This window comes from Artibeus jamaicensis, unplaced genomic scaffold, assembly GCF_021234435.1.
Source record: "Artibeus jamaicensis isolate MK-2021 breed Jamaican fruit bat unplaced genomic scaffold, CSHL_Jam_final scaffold_833, whole genome shotgun sequence".
NCBI lineage: Eukaryota > Metazoa > Chordata > Mammalia > Chiroptera > Phyllostomidae > Artibeus > Artibeus jamaicensis.
Genome location: NW_026522056.1, coordinates 18644170 through 18666377, shown reverse-complemented (window position 1 = coordinate 18666377; position 22208 = coordinate 18644170). Strand labels below are relative to the sequence as shown.

Sequence of the window (22208 nt, the reverse complement as noted above, 5' to 3'; positions counted from 1 at the left end):
CCAAGGCCAGAAAACACCGCACACGACAACCTCTATCTACGAACTGTGATTGAGGCACCGAGTCACATCTTTGTGCCAGCACAGGAAATCAATACACAAAAGGCAAGCTGTAGGCTTTATTTTATTTCTTGACTTTTTAAATGAACAATCATCTTTTTTTTAAAGTGCTACAGACCCAATGATCTTAAAATCTGACCAAAAAAAGAGAGAAAAAATGGGCAAAAATAGAATAAGCTATATAAGAAGAAGAAGAAAGCATCTAACTGAACTGCAACCTTGTTCAGCCTCCTAGTGACATCAAGCTTTACCCACTGTGACCACTTGCTCTCCATTAGAAGAAAGTAGGTTCTGACCACACACACAACACTACAGTAGGTTTTAACTGTATGAAGACTTAGGTTGCCTCAATGAAACCAGAGTGGGTTAAGGAAAGAAAAGAATTTCCCCCACAGCTGTGGGGAAAAACTACCAAGAATCAACAAGGGCCATAAAAATGCTTTGTTGTGTGTCGTTTGCAAAATATTCCAAAAATGAATACAGAATAGTCCCTTTTCTTTTCCCCCTTAACTCCTGGGACAAAGGTTGTGAAATGTTCTTAATGTCACCCCCTCACTGCCCAACCCAAGGTGAGGCCCATGTTATAAGGAGCAGGGCACATGTGTGGCAATGGAGTCCGTGGGCGGTGTGGGTTCTGCTTTCTGATTTATTTCCTTTTTCTGCCTTTGGGTGGGGGAGATGGCATAAAACTAGATACAAGACGTTGGCCTCACTAAATCATCATCACACAGGACACTCTGGCTTGATGATTCCACCTTGGATGCAAGAAACCCCAAGATTTTCAACAACCTATTATGTGTGTGCCCATCCAGCAAAACAGAGAACCACCGATTTCCTGGAGGAGAGAGTTGAAGTCCAAATAAGAACGGAAGAGATGTGACCCACACACTTGAAGCCAGCCTTCAAACACAAACCACACTAACTAAAATCTTAAAGTCAATGCCAAGGGTACGTAGCAATGAGAAGGTTAAGTAATGGCAGTGGAAGCTCTTCTCAGAAACACTTCAAGTTTAGAGGAGTCTCAGACCCACAGGAAAAACAATAGTCTACCGCTTGCTTCCACAGGTTAATGTATAACAGTTATGTTTACCAAGTTAGACAAGAAAAGTTAATAGGTAGACCATGCTCTGATGATCTTAACTCAGCTGGTTAGAGCCTGGTAGACTAGTAAGAGCCTGGTGGACGCGAACCCTCAGCTGTTGGCCTGGTTTTGCCAATGGCATCAACCACACTTCCAGAAAGGCAACCACAGGGAAACTTGAGAAGCATCAGGACAAATCTGTCGCCACCCCTGAAACAAAAGCACCAAGCACGTGTGCTTTTGATGCTGGAATAGCAAGTGGCCGTCTTCATACACAGTCATTTTCATCTTTCATGTGAAAACAGTCATCTTCATTCACAGGCACGTGTTGCTTAATGACGTTTCGGTCAGGGATGGACCAGGGGCGGCACCTACAGGGCAGTCCCGTGAGATTCCAGGGGAGCTGAAAGATTCCTATCACCTCGAGACCGCACAGCTGTCCCAAGGGCAGGGCACAAGACATTACTTACGTGTTTGCGCCGGTGCTGGTGCTGTGCTACCATCCGCACAAAAGGGCAGAACACACAATTATGTGCAGTACAGGATACTTGAAGATGGCACTAAACAACTAGGTTACCGCTTTGTATATTTACTATATTATACTTGTATTGTTATTCTAGAGTGTACTCTTTCTACTGATAAAAAAAAATATGCCTTGTTGCCCTGGCAGCAGCCTCCTATCTTGTCTCTGGATCATTTGCTCCGATTTAATCACGATTTAATCTCTCGTTGTTTTGCACTGCAGCCTGCTGTAGACTACACCATGTGGTCTAGGTGTGTGGCAGCCTGTACCATGCAGGACAGCGTGAGTGCACTCTGTGATGTCCGCACGACCACGAAATTGCCTAACGTGGCATTCCTCAGAACGTAGTCCCATCGTTAAGTCACGGATGAGTGTGCTCCTTACTTGTTTTCTGGAGCAGGCGGTGCTGAGGCCACCTGTTCACAGGTGTGGGTACCTCATGTAAAATTACAACAAAGCAAAACCTACTCTTAAAGTCCCTCAGTGGAAGGTTTACAGAATGTAAAAGCAAGCGTGGCATCCCTCTAAAATTGAAGCTACACATTCGTTCTGGCGGTTTGGTGTCTGGTACAGACAGGGGACTCACTGACTTTCAAAGAAAAAGCAGATGCTTGGAGACAGACATAACCCCCTTTCTGTGGCATTCAGTCAAAATGAAGACATGCAGAGAATATATTGTGGGCCACACACTGTGTTACACGGAAGAATGAAAAGTTACTAAAACAGAAGACAATGAAAAGAATGGTTCCATTCTTTTTAAATGAAGGCCATGGCTTTATCTATGTGGTTTTGAATATTCAGATAAAGGTGTGGAAATGAGTTAACCACTTAGATTTTCAAAACCACGCAGACAAGGAGTGTCACATAATTGAAATCAGAAGGTTCACTGAGATTTTTAGCACAGGTTTGCCTCAGAAATACTGCTGTTGTTCTAACATCCAGTAAGTTGCCCATGAGGGGCCAGTCCTTCAGGTCCATGTGTTCACGTCACGTTTGGGGAAATCAATGGCAGCGTCAGGGTGTTTTGTTTTCAAGGTTCCGTGCTGAAAGCTGGGTCACTGAAGGACACCCAAATAAAACCAGGAGGTGGCTTTGAACACCTCAAAAAATACATGCATTTCTGGGTAGGGCAGATATGAAGCACTGAGCAAAGGTAACAGAACAGCAGGGAAGACAGAAATGAGGTTGAGAAGTCACCAAAGGAAAACTCAAAGGGAAAACCCATTTCAAAAGGTGGGCTGTACACAGACGAGATGGCCACAGACGGGGGCTCCAGGTCCGGCCAGAGGAGCCAGGAGGAACAGCAGTAACTTCAGCAAACAAGCAAGAGAGAGAACAAAAGCTGGGCGGTCCAGGAAGGAGACCAGGCACTGCTCCTGCAAAAGTGAGCGGGTACACCATGGAAAGCAAGAACCCTGAGCGTGGCAATTCTGCAGGCCCATGTGCTCACATGACAAAAACCGGGGAGACTACAAGATGGAGAACTCTAGACTATTCTGGATTTCTTAAAAGATTTTATTTATTTATCTTTAGAGGGGAAGGGAAGGAAAGAGGGAGAGAAATATTAATATATGGTTGCCTCTCATTCGTCCCCTGCTGGGAACTGGCCTGCAACCCAGGCATGTGCTCTGACTGGGAATCAAACTGCAATCCTTTGGTTCGCAGGCTCGCGCTCAATCTACTGAGCTACTATTCTGGATATTTTGAACTCCAACGGCTACCAGGTCTGCCCTTCCAGCCTCTACTCATGTTTACTGGCTCCTGACAGTGATAAAGGGCTTTGCTGACGTTCACAAGAAGCCAGGGAGTCTGCAAACTGAATCCTCCCAGATACCACCCAGATTTCTCGCTGGTCTCTAAGGCCCTGGCAAACCCTAGAAGATTAAGATGCCCTGAGATAAATGACATTCCCTAATCAAGGCACAGTGGAAACCATGGGAGGGACAAGGGAGAAATTGTGAGAAATCCTAACAAATGACGTGGCCTCCCAGAGTCAACCCAGAGTGGCCGATTAGCAACCTTTTGGTAAAAGGAGAACTAAGAAATGCTTATGCCCTTCTGTACTGAGAAGTCATTTCGAGTTAAGCTGTAGTGTAATTAAAGGGGGGGAAGGATTTAGCAGGACAAACAGGGAAAAGACAACCACGAGAAGGTATATCATGAATTTTCTTACCCTGTACAACCCCTAGAAAAAAAAAAAGACCACAAATAGAAACGTTTGCAGTTTGCTGAGGACATAATTATTATTAGTTGGAGGGGGAAAAGGCAACTGAAGTTTTAAAGACCGGCTGGGGCAAGAATAAGAAATTACCCAGTCGGAGAACATGTACACTCTAAATTCATACGCCAGACCCCCAGCCACGACTTCAGAGAGTTCTACTGGAACGACACCCGAACACATCCCCACGTCCAGTCCTGTAAGTCTTGCCACCCAAACGCGTTTTTAGGCCGTTCTGCATAAATACGTGAGAGTCTGAACAATTTTAACTGGAGATCTAGGTAGTGTTTCCATGCGGATGACCAGTGAGCTATTTCTTTTCAATACCTCTAGGGCACAAACTCTGCATTTGTTCCTCCGCGGATCGTAGGTCGCGTCCACAGAGCTGTCTAGCTGTCTGGAGGAATATTACTCTGGCAACGGGCCTCGCGATTCCCTGAGCATCGGGAATGGCATTTCGAGTTCAAGGCTGAAGACCGCAGGAAACAAGCTTTAAAAACTATAGCCCATCTCAAACAGATTTAAAACTGCACCCATTTACTTTAAAAATATCCCAAACACCGCACCACGACCGGCTACCTTACCTGTCCTGCCAGTCCCGCCCGGGCAGGTCTAAGATTTAGTGAAAAGGCTTCCCAAACTCCAAGCAGTGTTTTACATTTAACCCAAGAATCCCAAGGTGGCAGGAGGCGGCTTCAGGGACCCATCTGTGTTCAGAAAGTGGGGAGGCCGGATCTGCTCTCTCGGAGAGGGGTGCCCGGGGACCCTCGTGACAACAGCGGCCACAGGGCCCTCACCGAGTCAGCACACCAGGCGGTCCCCCAGGTCCTGCGACTGGTGCGCCCGCCCAGACCCCGACGCTCGGGCGCCCGACGGGGAGAAGCTTTGCCCAGAGCGGGGCCCTACGGACGAGGGTTCGCAGCTGCAGCCCCGTCCCGTAGCCCCCCGTCGCTGGAGCGCGGCCACCGGACAGCTGCGCGCAGCTGGACGCGAGCCCTCGACGCCCCTGCCCCAGCCCTTCCTCCCCGGCCCCGGCGCCTAGAGGCCCCCTTCTCGCCTACTGCCCCTGCGGGAGGCCAGAGGCTTGGCCACTTACTGGGGCAGCTGTAGGGCCGCGCCTAGTGGGCGGTGGAGGGCGAGCGGCTGGAGAGGGTCGGGTCCCGGGGCTCCGGAAGCTGGAGCGCCAACCGCCGCCTGGCCGGACCGCGCGGAGAGGAGCGTCCGGCTGCAGCGCTGCAAAAAGCGGCCTGGGCACGTGGGCGCCCCTCCGTGTAGCCTCTCTGGGGGCGGGGCGCGGGGCCCTCAGGCCCCGCCCCCTCCCTCCCCCGAGCTCGCCACCCCCACACGTGCCGCTCCCCCACCCCCCCACCACCGATCCTGGCTCCTGGCAGTAGGCGGCGTCCTGGCGCTGGGGCGCGGGGACCGCAGCGGGGACACTCGCCTGCGTGCGCCGGCCTGGGGCTGGGCGGGTGGGGACGCTCGGGCCGGGAACCTCGGGCCCTGCAGGGAGTGAAACCCGAAGCCGAGAGCTCCCAGATCTCTCTCTCCCACTGGAGGACCCAACCTCAGCGGCCTTCCCGAAGCTGCTTCCAAGAGGTGGTGGAGGGGAATGAAGGGGGGGGGGGGGGAATAGAACAACTGTAATGGCATAATCAATAAAAAAATAAATAAAAAATTTAAAAAAGGGGGCGTTCTTCCCAGTGGGCCTTTTTGTTTTGCCTTTATTTTCTTTCTTTTTTTTAAATTAGGTTGTTCAATTACAGTTGTCTGCATTTACTGCCCACCATTCCCTCAACCCCAGTCAACTTCATCTTCATTTTCAGAAAAATTTGTAAATAAGAAAATAATAATAATAGTATAATTATGATAATGATAGTAGATGCCTAAGTGAGTGTGCTTTGTTAAATAGTACACCTCTGTCTTCAAAAGCAATGAATGTTTATAAAAATTGAGCAGTTGCTATTTTGAGACTCCAGCCATGGGAATGGGTAGTCTGGTTTATTTGGGATGTGGGCTCTAAGAAAATGACATTTGCTATTTCCAAGAAACCACCAGAACTTACACAATTGAGGTGTCTCATCTGTGCTACTGTTCACTTCAGGAGTCTCTGATAAGATGAAAGTCACAGGCGGAACTATGTTGATTTTCATCCGAAAGAAGGCAACGCGTGTGTATTATTAATTTTGTTTGATAGAAAGTTTTACCTTACTTTGTTTAAAATTTTGGTAAACATCTTTTTATTCATTCACCAGTAATACTATTAACTTTGGCTAAGTTCCAGTCATACACATATATTTTTAATGTCATGCACTAAATCATTCTTAAAGACATGTGTTCCCAAGCGACTCTGGCTAAAGATTTGAGATTTCACCCACGGAAATGCTACAGGCACAAAATCCCAGTGACTATTTCTGAAGTTCATGTGCATGTGAAACCATCCACCCCCCACACTGAAGAATTGGAGTGGAAATTGCACCCATGGCTACAAGAGTATTATCTGTTGTAGTGGGTGCCCTGTGTAACAAAGGAGACTCTGTCCGTATGAGCTTATTTTTACCGTATAATGCAGATCCCCTATGCAGAGAATCCCTCAGTGATGGAGAGAAATGATACTGCATCCCCGACACCAAATTCACTCAATCCCACGAAGCCTGGGAGGCGTCATCACCCAGGAGTCTCCGTGTACTCGATCTCATTTCTGAGCGTGAAGGGATCCAATCTAAAATTGTTCACGTGTGTTTTCCAAATACAGCTCGCTCTTTTTAGGTTTAAGAGATTATTTATTCCTTCACCTATTTGTATGTAAACACCCTGAAGGAACCCCGGCTGGTGTGGCTCAGCGGATTGAGCACCGGCCTGGGAACCGAATGGTTGCTGGTTTGATTTGATTCCCAGTCTAGGGCACTTGCCTGGATTGCAGGCCAGGGAGAGGCAACCACCCACTGATGTTTCTCTTTCTCTCTTCTCCCTTCCCTTCTGCTCTCTAAAATAAATAAATAAAATCTTTTTTAAAAAAAGTTAAGAAAGACTGGCTGTGTGCCCACGATGGCCAAGGCTGAACCCCAGTAATGAACAGGCCATTCCTGTCTGGAATGCCAGGCTCGCTCCCCAGAATAGAAATAAATAAATAGATAAACACCCTGAAGGGACAGCTTGTGATTAGGCGGGAACATGATGATTTGGGGATACACTGTTTGGCACTTAGAAACTGACAGTTTAGTCAGAATACCAATCTCTGAGTCTGTCTAGTAATTTGCCCGTTGGAACTGGGTACTTCCTAAAACAAAGGCACATTGTGTTCGTTTGTGTAAATAATAAAAACTATTTCATCTCTAAGGAAAAGTTCGTAAGTCCTTTTACACAAGCTCGAAGTTCGATGGCTATCTGGACCTGCTGGAGTCTTTGATTTACATAATTCTTTTCCTGCTTAAAATTATTGATGAACTGAACCCCTCATCTAATCTTTGGTTCTCTCTCCACGTTTAACATGTGTTTTGATGTAGAAAGAATAGAATGTCCACGGATCTAGTGTGAGCCTCTAAACTAGGTTATGGCAGCTGAGGGAAATTAGAATAGACGACTTAGAAACAAAATATTTGAAGTGCGCTAAGTTATTTTGACTTCATTTTCACTCACATTTCCTTTCACACTATTCCTGCTGCTCAGAATGGGATTAGCATCTTCTTCCCGGATGAGTAATGCTCTCACCGGAGGTGCTACACCTCCTTTTCTCTGGAGTTCCTCCATCAATTTTCACTATCATCTGTCAAGCTTCTGGAATCCTTAGGCATGAAACAGAAATTGCGATTTAGTCATCCCAGCAGGAATAATTTAGGTGTCATCTTCTGAAGATTTCAGAAGCACTTATGCTTGTCTGAAGGTGTAGGGGAGTTGCAGGGAATTTCCAAACACTTAGGTAGCCAAATAAATTTCACATCCTGTACGACTACAGTTACCAAATACAACCCCAAGCAAAGCTCATGTCCATCCTCTCTAGTTCTAATTTTGACTCCATTATCCCCAAGCCATTTCAACAAAGGCAAAGCTAAAATCCCAATTTTTGTTTTAAACTGTTGGACACTGGATACTGATGCTCGTGTTGTCATTGAAAAAGCTTGAAAGAGAAAAAGGACTGGGCTGGAGTTTAGGCCACTAGAATTTCCTGGGCTTTCAGGCTACTGTTCTCCACTCCCCTACCAAAAACATACAAAAATTGAAGGTGATTTTGCGCTGGACACATTCTGTATCTGCCCATCTTTCAAGGTAAGCAGTAAAAGACTGAAAATGTGGTTGGAAAAATACAATAAGAGCTTACAATGACAAATTATCTTTAATTTTTTTCCTGCTTGTCTTTTAACTAAGACCGAATAATGGTTTTGCCGTGGTTTTCAGTCCTGCACCCCATGAAATTCCCTGCACCCTTCGTTTTGCTTGTTTATGGGTTTTTGTTCCCTTGGCTATTAATCAAGAATCACTCGGATCTCCACCTACGCTGTGCTGGTCTCTATTTCCTTCTGCCAGGATACCTGCTGGGTCGGTATTTGCTCCAAGTCAGCCTTCTCAATGCAAACATCTTCGGCCAGTCTATTGCTCTAAGGATTGCAAACTGGGGGGAGGGAGTGAAGTGGGGGGGGGCGTTTAGAAAGAGCTCAGCTGATGTAAATCCTTATTCTCTTTTGTTTAGTCTTCACCAAGGTTTTAAGTGCTCTAGAGGTTGCTTCCTATTCACGTCTGTCATTTTTCTCAGTTCTTACCTGCCTCAAATTCTTTCCCACGTTCTGTCCCTTTCTGTCCTGAAATCGTGTGCCTCTGTGGCTCCCAGGACCTCTTTGTTCTCTCCCCACCATCCCAGTAACTTTTTGTCCTGTTTTGCTAACCATGGAACTCATAAAATTAAATTCTTGAGTCCTTCTCATCTCCAGTCATCCTCACGGTGCTTGACAGCGTCCATCCCCAAAGCTACTTTGCCTGGTTTCATCTTTCACCCTTGCTCCAAATGACACCTCGAGCCAGCACCTGAAAATACATTATTGAAAACATATCCATCTGTTCCTTAGACTGGTATCTCTCTTCAACTTCCTTCTATTTCCTGGTCCTCCAGGTACTTTAAGTGACTGTTTACTTCTTGTCCTTCTTTATTTTTTTTATATTCCACCAGTTGCCAAGTTCTGTGACTATTCCTCCCTTTATTCTTTATCACAGAAGCAATCTTTTCTCCTGATTTCTATGGATTTATCTCCCTAACTTCTGTCCTCATCATGTTAAGACAAGTTATTGCAGTCTTCTAAAAACCTCATGGGATCTTCTCATTGATTATAGATTCCCACTAAATTCCTTCCACCATGTAAAGTCTCCACCAACTGCCTCAGTACTTTTCTCAACCGCTGTTCAGGACCTGTGTTCTTTGATACGGTAGCCACTGACCACGTGCGGCTCATGGGCACAGTCCACATTGAGATGTGCTGGAGTGAAATCGCACTGAATTTTAGAGACTTAGTACAATTAATATCACATAGATAATTTTTTCATATAAAGTCCATGTTGAAATGATGTTTGGGACGTATGGGGGTAAATATTCTCACCTATTTCTTTTGACTTCAGAGAGACCCATGTAGCTTTAAGTTACCAATGCGGCTCACCTTCAATTTGTATTTGACAGTGCTCCTGTAGAGCAGTTGATAAGCCTATTCTGGACTAAACACAAGGTGAGAGATCAAAGGCTGTTTTTAAAAGAAAAGAGTATTCCAGTGTCAGCCAACCCCTTACTGCCCAGCTGGGGAGACAACATTAAAAGTCAATCATTGATACAACCAGAGGACAGGTACCAAGCCCCACAGGGAGTTTAAATGAGAGAGATGTTTACAGATGCCTTTTCTGAAAAGTAGAATTTTAAAAGATCCTGAAAAAAACAGATTTTATTCTTTTGCAGTCGTGGAAGAAAGAGAAAGGCATTCTGGGTCAGAGGAGGTGGAAAGCACTGAGTAGCCTGGAATAAAATGTGTAGACCGCTTTGTCAGGGGTGAGTGCCAGGGTCTCGGGGGTACACATGCACTGTACCTCAGTCACCTGCAGAATGACTCCTTCCAGACTTTGGTGCTTCGAACGTGAGCTCCCAGACAATGGCGCTGCATGGCATTTCACCAAGGAAGCATTTGCCTTAACTGGGCAAACCTTTGAATGAACAGTCTCACCCACAGAACGCAGTGGTGATTTCCCTCGACACCTACCTAGATTGACTAACCATCTTGATTTCCCCAGGACCACCCCCGTTTTAGCACTAAAAGTCCCATGTCCCAAGTCACAGGGAAGCTGGGAGGTGGACCCACCTTACTTACTCACGTTCTGGGCTCTGACTTCGTTTTTCGTGTCTAGTCACTGACCTCCGGCTCACTCCATTTCCATGACAAAATAACAGAGACAGTGTGATCATGTTTGGAAGGGTGGGCTGCTCTCTCTGGCCACCATAGTGCTGACTTGACATTTTTCCCCCTTAGCCTTGGTTTTGAGATGTCCTAAGGGGGTCACAATTCCTCATATCAAATTCATTTATCTTCCATTTATAAAATATGTCACTGGATACTATAAGGAGGAAGGATGTCACACCCTCAGTCAAATAAAGGAGGGATATTTTAATTCTAAAAAGTGGGAATAGAAGAAGTCTTACCTAAAAGTAGACATCTCTTCATTAGAACCAAGAGTTCCCTATCACTTCCTTAGGAGATTTCCCCCAGCCCCCCTGAAGACATGCTTGTCTCTAAGTCTCATTCTTGTTCTCAAGGGCTGTCAGCTAAGGGACAGCATCAAAATGAAGTGAAGCCCCAAGATGAGTAATTTGGAGAAGCAGGTTCAATGTCAAGTTCTGGTAGTAAAAGGATTTCATGATGAAGAAACCACTAAGCTCCAGAGGAATTCAGGCACGGTGGCGAAAGGATAGGCAGGTTTGGATTCAAGACACTGAACTGCAACCTTCCAGGTTGTCTCATTTACACACGTATTTGTAGTTAGCCAGAGTAGAATCACCCACCCAAAAGTACTTGCACAAGTCTTAAAGAATATCGAAATTCCAATTTCCACTCAGCAACTTCTTCCACTGTGCTGTGAATTCCAAGTCGCAAAACTTGGGTCTCCAAATACTCACTCGGAAAGTGGTCCCATCTAGCACCTCTGATCAAAAAATTAATTCTTTCAGATCAAACAATGAAAAGTAAATTAAATGCTGGTGGGGGGTGAGAGAAGGGAGAAGCAGAGCTGGCTCCTTGCTGACCCTGACTTTGATGTCTTTATCTGTCTGGCTGAGGCTCCCAAGATCCATTCCCCAAAAAGCTCTCTGAGTCGGTGATGTGTTCTCCAGACCTCAGGGGATGCATGCTTCAGACAGTATATCTTAAAAGTCCTCACCGTTTTACTTCTTTATTTGGACTGGCACAAATGGATGCCTCTCAGCAGATCAGGCAGCCTTTCCCCCTTGCTGTGTCCTCCACAGAAAGGCAGAGTCTGTGTTAATGGTGAGCAGCAGCCTGGCCCAGCTCGCTTCTGCCGGACAAGCAGGTGCTGGCCTGCTCAGGCTCGGGAAGAACCCCTGGGCTGCCCCTCCGTTCTACAGAAGAGTGGAAGCTCTTGTGTGGCTTGTTCCCGAGTCTGGACTGTCAAATCGGGCCACACTGTTCAGGGCCATGATGCATTTTTTTCCAGAAGCTTTAAAAGAAACTTGCTCTTTCATGTTTTTTCTTTAGAACTGGAGGAAGAGTTTTTATAGCCAGGCTAACCCTAAGTCGAATCTAATCTGGAAGGTGCTCCAGTCCAGCTGAAGTTTTCATTTTGATCTTCCCCAAAATGTGATTCTGAGGAAGAGGTCGTGAAATAAAAATATATGATGTACAGTTAAAAGCACAAACTAATCCTACTGTCGCTAACTTAACTAACTGTATGATCTCGAGTAAGTTGCATTTTCGCCTGTGGGACACTAATGCCTACTATAACTTCTCCAAAACATTGTGGGGAGACAGAGAAATAAGCAAAACCTCCACGAATAAGTCAAGTCATTAAGGAAGGTTCTGCCTCAGTTCACACCCTCGTCCGTGTCAAGTTCTCTTCCAAATACAACTTAGAGTTAAAACTCTAGCTCTTAATGCTGAGGTCATGGATGTAAACCATGTATATTTGGCATTAGTATATTTAATGCTAAATATAGCATTATCTTTAACCTTGCATGAAACAAATAAACTAAGGTTTTTTAAAAACCTGATTGTTTTAAACCAGCTCGATTTGTCCAAGCAGTCCTTCCCTAGTGTGGCCCGTGGGGTGTGGCCCTGTGGGCAAGCCTCAGGGAGGCCAAGCGTGATCTGCTCAGTGACCGGCGCGACTTCAGCTCGCTGTCCTTTCTGCATTCTTACAGTTCAGGGGGCCTCCGTGCGAACAATAACTAGCAGATAGACCGCAAAAGAGGAGAGAGAAATCTTGAAGCTACAACACATTAATTTTAAGCTCTCAGTCACATTACGGTCTATGTAGGTATGTGAGCATTATTAAAAGTAGAGAAAATTAGTTCGCATTTGTTATTACATGCATCTAAGAACGGATCTCAGGAAAATCTACCGGGACCCCAGTTCCAAAGCTACAATCTCAGCTTCCTGCGAGGCCAGGCAGGTAACACTAAACTTAAAAATTTAGTTGAGCATCAGATGACAGTGAGGGGTGGAGAAGTAGGCTACAGAACTGAGAAAGTATTCAAATACAAAAACTTAAAAACAACACAGCCAGGTAGGCAATACACAAACGCAGGCTGACTGAGCCTCAGGGCTGCAAAGTTCCACCATCTGCTCTAAGGATTACTCATATAATTATGCTGTCAATTAAAATCATTTGTTAACATGTTTAAAAATCCCTATAATACAGACTTAGCAGATACTAAATAGTCTGTAATTCTAGTATGGTTTCCCTCTGAGGTGCGGTCTTATTTGTTCTTTTGTAAACAAAGTTTAGTATAAATTTCTTTCAGAAAGTTACATAAGCATATTTCCCATGAGAAATTCTACTTGTTGGTGTGGGAAGTTATTTGAAAGAGTTTATTAGCAATAAAATTGTGCATGATCATCAGACTAGCAGAGTAATCTTTTTTTAACTGAGCACACAGTCTAATCCTCCTGTGTGAATTATGTGGACAAAACCTTTGAAGCATGTGGAGGAGGTAATCTGGACTAGATGGAACTTGACAGTGCCCCTTTATCTAGCTCCAGCGAGATTAGACTTTGCGGCGCATATAGAATCCAAGAGAATACTGGCTTAAAATACAAGTCAATGAATACATTAGCTAAAGCCACCCAGGACAATAGAGACTGCACCGAATCAAAGTAGCTTTAACAGGCACAACTTAACATTTGCTCTTTTATTTGGGAGAATGTTCAATTCGACAGAATGTCATATTTAAGAAAGTTTGCCAGTATGTAATATCTCAGGGGGTTGCCATTCATTTCACAGTTGTGTGTTGTACACCCCGAAGGTCAGGCTGATTTTACTCTGCAGAATCCCAGAAGGCGCCATTCGTGAGGATGACTCTGTGCAGAGGACACTTTATGTATACAGCCTGTACCGCAGACGGTCAGAAGATTCAAGGGCTAAGTGAGCTGCTCCATGTAGGCACAGTGCTCAAACAGCTGACACGTGTCCATTTAACTACTCAAATTTAAAGTGCCTGTCTTGGGTAGAGATTTGTATATACGTATTTTAACTGGATTTTTAAAGCTAGTGTACAATAGGTGATGTTGGGAAAATTGGGAAGATACATGCAAAAAAAGGAACTTGGACCACTTTTTATACCATCTATAAAAATAAACTCAAAATGGATTAAAGTCTTAAGTGTTAAACCTGAAACCATGAAACTTGTGGAAGTAAACGTAGGCAGTGAACTCTTTGACATCACTCTTAGTAATATTTTCTTGGGTGTGTCCGTTTGGGTAAGGATAAATAAAAAAATAGGACTATATCAAACTAAAAGTTTTTACACAGCAAAGGACACCATCACAAAACCAAAAAGAGAACCTGTCAGATAGGAGAAGATATTTGCAAATTGATGCATCTGATTATAAGGATTAATATCCACAATATGTAAAGAACTCACACAACTTAACACCAAACAAACAAACAAGAACAAAAACCCAAACAATACAATTAAAAAATGGGCAGAGGACCTGGATAGATGCTCTTCAAAGAGGGCATACAGGTGGCTCAACGTCACAAATCATCGAGAAAATGCAACTTAAAGCCACAGTGAGATTTCACCTCCCCACTGTCGGAAGGGCTATCACCAACAAATCGACAAGTAACAAGTGCTGGTGAGGATGTAGGAAAGGGGAACCCTCATGCACTGTTGGTAGTTTTTAAATTAGAATAGTGCATCTTCTGTGGAAAACAGAATGGAAAGTCCTCAAAAAATTAAAAAATAGAGCATCCATATAATCCAGCAATTTTACTTCTGGGCATTTATCTGAAGAAAATAAAAACATTACTTTGAAAGATGATGCACCCTTAAGCTCATCGTAGCATTACCAGTTATACCCAACACATAGATGCAACCTAGTTGTCCATCGATGGATGATGAGTGGATACAGAAGACAGATACGCGTCACATTGCATATATACACATATACATACATTGAGCAATAAAAAAAGAATGAACTCTTGTAACTTGTAACAACATGGATGTCCTAAGGGTATCATGCTAAGTGAAATAAGTTAGAAATAGAAAGACATTGCTGTATGATCTCACTTATGTGTGGAATCTAAAGAAAGAAAAGAAATGAATGAACAAAACAGAAATAAGCCCATAGATATAGAACAAGCTGACTGATACCAGAGAAGAGGAACTGAGGGGACGGGAATGAAAAAAGGGACTGAAGCACTCCTTGGTTTTCCCTCTCGTAAGTAAACAAGTGAACAAAAATCCAGGAGGTGGAACAGTAAAAATGCGAGTATGTAAGGGTAAATGCTAATTTTATTATTTTTTATGATAAGGTCCGAAAGTTACCTGCAGGTATTGAGGGAGGAGTGAAGAGAAGGAACACACGAAATGGAATCACTTTAACCAAGCTGCTAAAATTATCAACATTATGAAGGTTGAGATATGAGGAAGGGATTCTATTTTTGTTTGAACTAGCCTGGGAAGTTAAATTTTTGAACTTTCCGGTCCTGCCTCAGTCCCTGGATATACATCAATTCACTGTGCGTCACTCTCTAGACGTACACTAGACGTCCAGATACTTCTCTGATCACTCCCCAGAAGGACTCACGTATCCAGGGCACCTCACCCATTACCCTGACGGATGGGCTTCTGACGAGGAACCGTCCCGGACCTATCCTAGGGCTAGGAATGCAGGACTGGTTATTCTCAAGAACATACTTTCCACTGTAAGAACTTTCAGTTTTCTTTTCTTCTTTGGAATGCTTCTGGGTTTTTGCTTAGTTGTGTTTCTGGTTTGTAAATGCCAAGACCCCAAATAAATATTTATTATTTATTCTAACCAAAGCTTCCAGACTCTTTTTGAGTTCTTGGACCAAAGATATTTAAATATAAAATAAATAACAATAAACATGCAGTAAATAAGTTATCTAAAACTTCTAAGAATATCATAATAATATTGTAATGTGAAATGTTATTCCCACTTCTTAACTTTTTTATTTTTTTAATTTTAGAGAGATTTTTTAAGAAACATATTTTGCAACAAGGGTATATTATTTTAAAATTTACCAATTCTGTCAGTTTTATTTGGTAACTTTTTCTTTAGTTGAATTAAAGTTAATTTAATTTTAGCTATTGTTATTTCTAGATAATGAATATCTGGGGGAATTTAATTATTTTTGGATATTTTTGAATTTGTATAATTAACATGTTTCTACAAAATAAAATCAGAAAAAACATTGAAAACATAATATAATTGAACTTAACTTCCATTGTTTTTCTTTTCTTTTTTTCAGTTTATTTATTTTAAATATTTTTTTATTTTATTGATTATGCCATTACATTTGTTCTATTTCCCCCTTCATTCCCCTCCACTCTGCACACCCCTCCCCCACCATTCCCCCCCTTTAGTTCATGACCACGTGTCTCAAGTTCTTTAGATTCTGTATTTCCCCTACTATTCTTACCCGCTCCCCTATTTTCTATCTGCAGTCTATGCTACTTATTTTCTGTTTTTCTTTAATTATATCATGGGCTCTGTATTGATCTAAAGATCAAGACCTATTTTTAAACCCATTTTTAATCCAAGTAGATTATAAATCAACTTGGTTTCTAGAGGCCAAGTTGTCCAAACAAGTTTTATTTTTAACAATTCTTTTTAGTTTCTGGGTTTTAATTAATTGAGATGATTGTCTTTTCATTCCCAAAAGATGGCAAATGTTTCTTTATTTGTGGTTGAAGTCCATCCCTCATTTACAGGTGAACCCACAGTTTTGGTTCCTGAACCTATGGTTATGATCAGAGCTTACAGACTTAACATACCGGGGCTGATGAGACCGTGTGCTGGGTGCTTACAGAAGGCGCAGAAAACCGAGAGGTTGATCACCCCCAATACTTGTAGAAATGGAACTGGATGAAAGCAGAAAAATATAAAGAAAAACGGACCGGGGTGGGGGAAGTACTACCTCAAATCTCAGACATAAATGCTCCCCTCCTCATGGATAATGAAGTGCCTTTTCTTTTTTTAATTAAATGCCTTTGAAGTTTAAAGTCCTGATGCACTTTCCTTGCTAATAAATAGGCAGCAAGAGTCGAGTCCTCCAATGCATCAATATTTTAAGATGTCTGTATAACTAAACTACTATTTTACTCAAAATCTAACACCTGCTTCAGCTGTAACTAAAATTTTCCCTGATAGTTCCCATGTCAGAATTTACTAGGACTCATAGTTATTAAAATTAGCCACGTGCCTGGAGTTTCCAGATGCTGTAGGTGTGCCCAGTCAACAGATATTAAGTGGGGTTTTTCCTGTCCCCCCATAATTCTAATAAGGTCCAAGTCCGAGGGGAAGGGGGTGAGTATGTTGTGTTTTAAGTCCAGGGACATCAGCAGCTGAGGCTTGCACCCCCTCTTCTAGGGAGGAAAGGTCCTGGTGAGTTTTGTGGGCTCACATTGTGTATCTGTGAAGAGCTCCACATGTGTAAATGGAAAGGAAAACATGCTAGTTATGAAGAAGCACAGAGTTGCTGTTTCATTTTCAAACATATTTATGCAAAAAAAAGTTCAGGTGTATTCAATTCTATGCACAGAGAGAAAGTGAGAGAGATCTAGAGAGAGCGAGAGAGACAACAGTACAGTCCCACCTGCTCTTCCACTTAGAGCGTTTATTCCTCAAATCGAGCACGAGAATCTGTTCTCCATTCCTAGTTGTTCTCAGATCCCACGTGTCTCTTGTCCCACAACACCAAGTACATATGACCCTGTCATCTAAAGGTCTATATATTTTGTACATCGAGGTTCCTAATGCAATCCATGGAACTCATCCAGTGTCAGCCAAAGAAGAACTGATCTGTTCCAACATTGGAAGAAAACCCGATCTAATTTCATTAAGAGATAGTTTGTCCCGTGTGTGGTGACTGCTAACCCTGAGACTTTCAATGGGGAAACTTGTCCTTGGCCTTCTGCGCTGCCTGGGCTGACCCAACCCCTGGATAAGACTCATGCTTTTGTAATATTTGCCATTCACCTCTATCATTCAGCAAAATGAGTTTGGAAGGAGCTAATTCTGTTTTCTCTTTGAATGTAGTATTCACTGTCGACTTTGTAGTTGGTTTGCCAAACTTGTTGACGTATTTGTGAAGCTTACTTGTTTTTCTCTAAGGAGTACAGTCTTAAATATGTTTGTATGTTGTTCTCTTCTCCATGTTTAGCAACAAAACTAATTAATTTTGTACTAGAAGGTGTCATTTCATGCTTGTTCAGGTTCGACAGAGGGGGTCATTTAACTTTTTCTTTTGATGATATATGAACTTCTGTGGCTTTCTGACACTCTTTGACAGTGCTCTATAAAAAATATTTGCCCTTGGACTACAGTGAAAGGATCACTAGTCTAATGAAGAAGTTTTCAGACATTCTTTTATATCTTCCTCTTTACTTCTGCTTTTTTAGCTACTTAGATCAGTCTTTAGATTCATTTGTCCCAATGCACACTGATTGTGTCGTGTTCTCTTTTCACACTTATAACTTGGAATTAGAAGTTTGTTTATTTTATTCTTTAATATATCATTCTTGGACAGTCCGTCCATTTTTGTGATTGGTTATAAAAAGAAATACAATCATCAGAGAAGAGAAAACTCCACACACATTTTTCTGGCCCATCTTCTCCCACTGACCTGATAAAGCAAATTAAATTCTCCTCATTTTCAACACTCTTGCCAGTCTGTGCCTATGTGATCGGATAAGCTGCTTGGATTAGATCACTTGCTAAAATTAGTTTTATGCTATGGTTCTACTCTCGCCTCCCTAAAATGAGGGGACTGGTAACCTCAGGCATCACAGGACAGCACAGAACTTGGGACCTGTGTCCTGCTGTGTGGTCACTCTGTCCACGGGTAAATAAACCGCAATGCTGTCCTAGGAAATGGAAAGCAAAGCCAAAGTGGGTTTCCGGCGTGAACTGCTACATCTGTTTCATTCTGCACAGAAGGAAAGAGAGACCCGGGTTATTTAAACCCAGGCCATTGCACTGGTTAGAAGGGGAGTTAAGGAAGAAAATACATGCTGGAAGTCATGATTTTTCCACCATTTCTCTCAACTCAGGCCCCCATGACCTTGCCTGTATGTAAAGGAGGAAAGTGCTGTGGACTTCCCCCAGACAGCCAGATGTCTTGACTCCAGGAAAGAAGGTAAATGTCAGGGGAGGTCCGTCACAGATGCATCACTCCTTGTGTAACGAAGGTGACAGGAGTCCAGTGGGTCAAGGTGGAAGCAGTTGGCAGGAGCGCAGTATCTGCCTTGAATGTGCCTCACTGCTGGGCAAATACAGGGTTTCAGCCCTGAGGACAACTTGTCCTTTAACCCCAGGGTTTCAAACAGAGATAGGAATGGAAATGTAGGTGGGGAGACAAACAGGATGCTGACCAGGCACAGCTCAAAACCTCTCATCAACCAGACGAAATATATCCTTGGTCCACAAAACTCAAAAGATTAAGCCCATGGGGTATAGTATTAGAAGAGACAATTTTACTAAGATTGCTTTATCCAGGTCTAATAATATACCACTTAATGTTTTCCCTAGGAGATTAGAAAGATGGCTTCTTAATGGTTAGGAAAGATTAGGTTAGGTGTCTACGGTAAGAGGAGGTTAAAAGAGAGGGTAACACAAAAGGCAAAGCTCTAAACGGAAGTTAGGGAAAAATAAAGTGAGGCCAGGTTGTTTGGCCGAGTGTCCCAGCTGGCTGCCCTGCGGTCAGGGATAGCAGGGGGAGTGTGCAGGGGTGTGGCAGGGGAGCCACAATCATTGCTTTCTCTCCGGCGTTGACTGACGCAGGTGCCGAAAACCAGCTGACGAGCTGACTGCATTAGGCAATGTTTGTGATAACTTCCTTCAGGCTTTGGCTCTTAGGCAAACCCCTACGTGAAAAGCAGGCTGCAAGCGTCCACTGGCTGGTGCGCTCCCCGTAATACACACACGGCAACGCTGCAGACTGCGAGGACCGGCTGGTGCAGGGTCCTGCCTGCTTTCTTACTCCCACCTCCTCCGTTCAGACAAGTTCTCTGCTTTACACTGTTAACTGTAGCTTGATGTGACGCCGAAAACAAATGCTGAGCTGATGTTAGATCATGTCGTTCGGGAAATATATAAGGGGCTAAACAACTTCCCATACATTAAATCTTAATAGTGGTACCCTGGCTTGGTGGGCTCAAAAGACATCCTTACGGCACCGGCGCAGGGCTCGGAATATCAAAATTCTGCTTGATCCACTGGGACCCTAGAGTCCCGTGTAAAAACCACTTCAAGAGCATTGTGTTTTTACACCTCTCTGGCACAAAAGTAAATCTTTCTAAAAAAGAACAGGATGCATCCACAAGCAATTTTTTCTTTTGAGTACAAATAAAATTTTGCTTAATAAAAAACAGGTAATGCTATGCAACTTTGAACCACAGATGATTTTATATCTGCCACTTAATAAAAATTTGACTTTGTCATAAAAAAACAATGAATTATTGGGCTTTGAGCTCTTTTTCAATAAGTGTGAGGTCTTATAATTCTTTAAAATTTTTCTCATTTTATTTTTTAATTATAGTTGGCATTCAATATTACTTTGTATTAGTTCCAGGTATGCAGAAGAGTGGCTAGACAATCATACGTTACGATATTTCTAGTACCCACCTGGCACCATACACAGTTATTACAATGTTATTGATTATATTCCCCAGGCTGTCCTTTACATCTTCAGAATATTTTGTACTTCTGAATTCCTTCACCTCTTTCACCTAGTCCCCCACTGCCCCTCCCCTCTGGAAACCATCCGTCTACTTTTTGTATCTACGGGTCTGTTTCTGTCTTGTTTGTGTGTTTATTTTGTTCTTGAGATCCCACATGTACATAAAATTATATGCTGTTTGTCTTTCTCTGACTGAATGACTTAATGTTTTGAAAATTCTTTTAATGTGACGGCATTGATCGTCATCCAGTTCACGGAGAAATATGGGCCTTTTTAAATACCATGCAAGCAGATAAAACGTACACAGTCTACTTTCCAAGTGTTTTCAACGGAAGGTAATCAAATCAATGTATAGAAAAAACTCAGCTATGAAACTCAACAGCCAACCTAGGGAGCATATGGCAAGATCACATTCTTGATTTTCCTCATTTCAAACATAATAGCTGATTTTATATAAATAACACTTTATTTTTCTCTTCCTTTATAACCCTTAAAGAAAACAGATATAGTTGACTTTACTTCCACTTAAATTAGTAAGACTGAATGTAGGATTCTTTTTTTTCCAGCTTGATGTATTCAGTAGAAAATCATAAGCAAGGCAAAGGTCATCCATGAAGCCTAAAGTCATTACACAAGGGATATTCTCAAAAGAGACACTAAAATAGTAAAAGGTAAAAGAAGTCAGCACTGTGCCAAGTTTTTGCTAGAATTCATTAAGGGCACAAATGAAAAGAATTTCATGGGTTTAGCTGACAGAAAAGCTGTACCAAGCTTTTCCTAGAACACATTTGCAAACCACTATTCCACTTGATTTTTAAGATCATGTGGATTACAGAGCAAATGAAATCCATGTGTTTCTTTTTAAAAAAATAAATGTATTGGAGTGACATTGCTTAATAAAATCATATACATCTCAAGTGTACATTTCTATCATACATCATCCATATATGACATTGCATGCCCATCACCCAAAGTCAAATCATCTTCTGTCACCATGTATTTGAACCCACCCCCTTTGTCTGTGTCTATGAGTTTCAGTTTTATATCCCACAAATGAGTGAAATCTTATGGTTCTTGGCTTTTTCTGACTGACTTATTTTTGCCTAGCATAATATCCTCAAAGTCTACCCATGTTGTCTCAAATGGCAGTATTTCATCTTTTCTGATGGCTGGGTAGTGTTCTATGGTATATATGATACTATATATACCATACTTTATGGTATATATAGAATGGTATATAGGAACCACATCTTCTTTATCCAATCCTCTATCAAAGGACCCTTTGGCCGGCTCCATGCAGCACCAAGAACAGTGCTGCAGTGAAGAAAGAGTGGTTGTGGGGTCATATGGTAGCTGTTCCTAATTTTTTGAAGAACCCCCACACTGTTTTCCATAGTGTCTGCGCCAGTTTACATTCCCACCAGCAGTGAATGAGGGTTCTTTTTTCCCCACAGCCTCTCCAACGTTGATTTGTTATTACTTGTCTTGTTGAGAATGGCCATTCTAACAGGTGGGGGGTAGTGTCTCATTGTAGTTCTGATTTACATTTCCTTAAAGCTAGCGAAGCTGCACGTGTTTTCTTTGTTGTTTGTATGTCTTCTTGGAAGAGGTGTCTCTTCAGGTCCTCTGCTTCTATTTTAATGGGATTGTTCCTTTGGTGTTGTGTCTTATGGGTTCCTTATACATTTTGTATATTAACTCCTTGCTGGAGTTGTTATTTGCAAACCATCTTCCATTCGGTTGGTTGCCTCTTTGTTTGGTTGGTGGATTCTTTTATTGTGCAGAAGCTTTTTTAGTTTGACATAGTCCCATTCATTTATTTTTACCTGTAATTCTCTTGCCTGTGGGGTCAAATTAATAAAATCTGCTCTAAGACCAAGTTTAGCTTAGTACCTATGTCTTCTTCTATGTGGTTTATTGTTTCAGAT

General features: G+C 42.7%; 1 protein-coding gene and 1 long non-coding RNA gene across 4 annotated transcripts in view; one reads left to right on the top strand and one right to left on the bottom strand.

Moving 5' to 3' along the window:
• The window catches only part of SLC7A2 (solute carrier family 7 member 2), a 54784-nt gene extending 49651 nt beyond the window's left edge, over window positions 1-5133 (bottom strand). For 2 of the 3 annotated variants that reach the window (XM_053659815.1, XM_037128769.2), the window contains exon 1: window positions 4976-5065. The gene's annotated coding sequence lies outside the window, so the exon portion shown is untranslated. Of the gene's footprint in view, window positions 1-4975 lie in introns of all 3 variants that reach the window. The other variant, XM_037128774.2, reaches the window with a different exon arrangement.
• On the top strand, window positions 2770-4980 carry LOC119036825 (uncharacterized). The gene is made up of 3 exons (XR_005080072.2): window positions 2770-3045; window positions 3327-4078; window positions 4213-4980. It is a non-coding gene; the product is annotated as an uncharacterized LOC119036825 (long non-coding RNA).
• Window positions 5134-22208: the final 17075 nt, after the last annotated feature.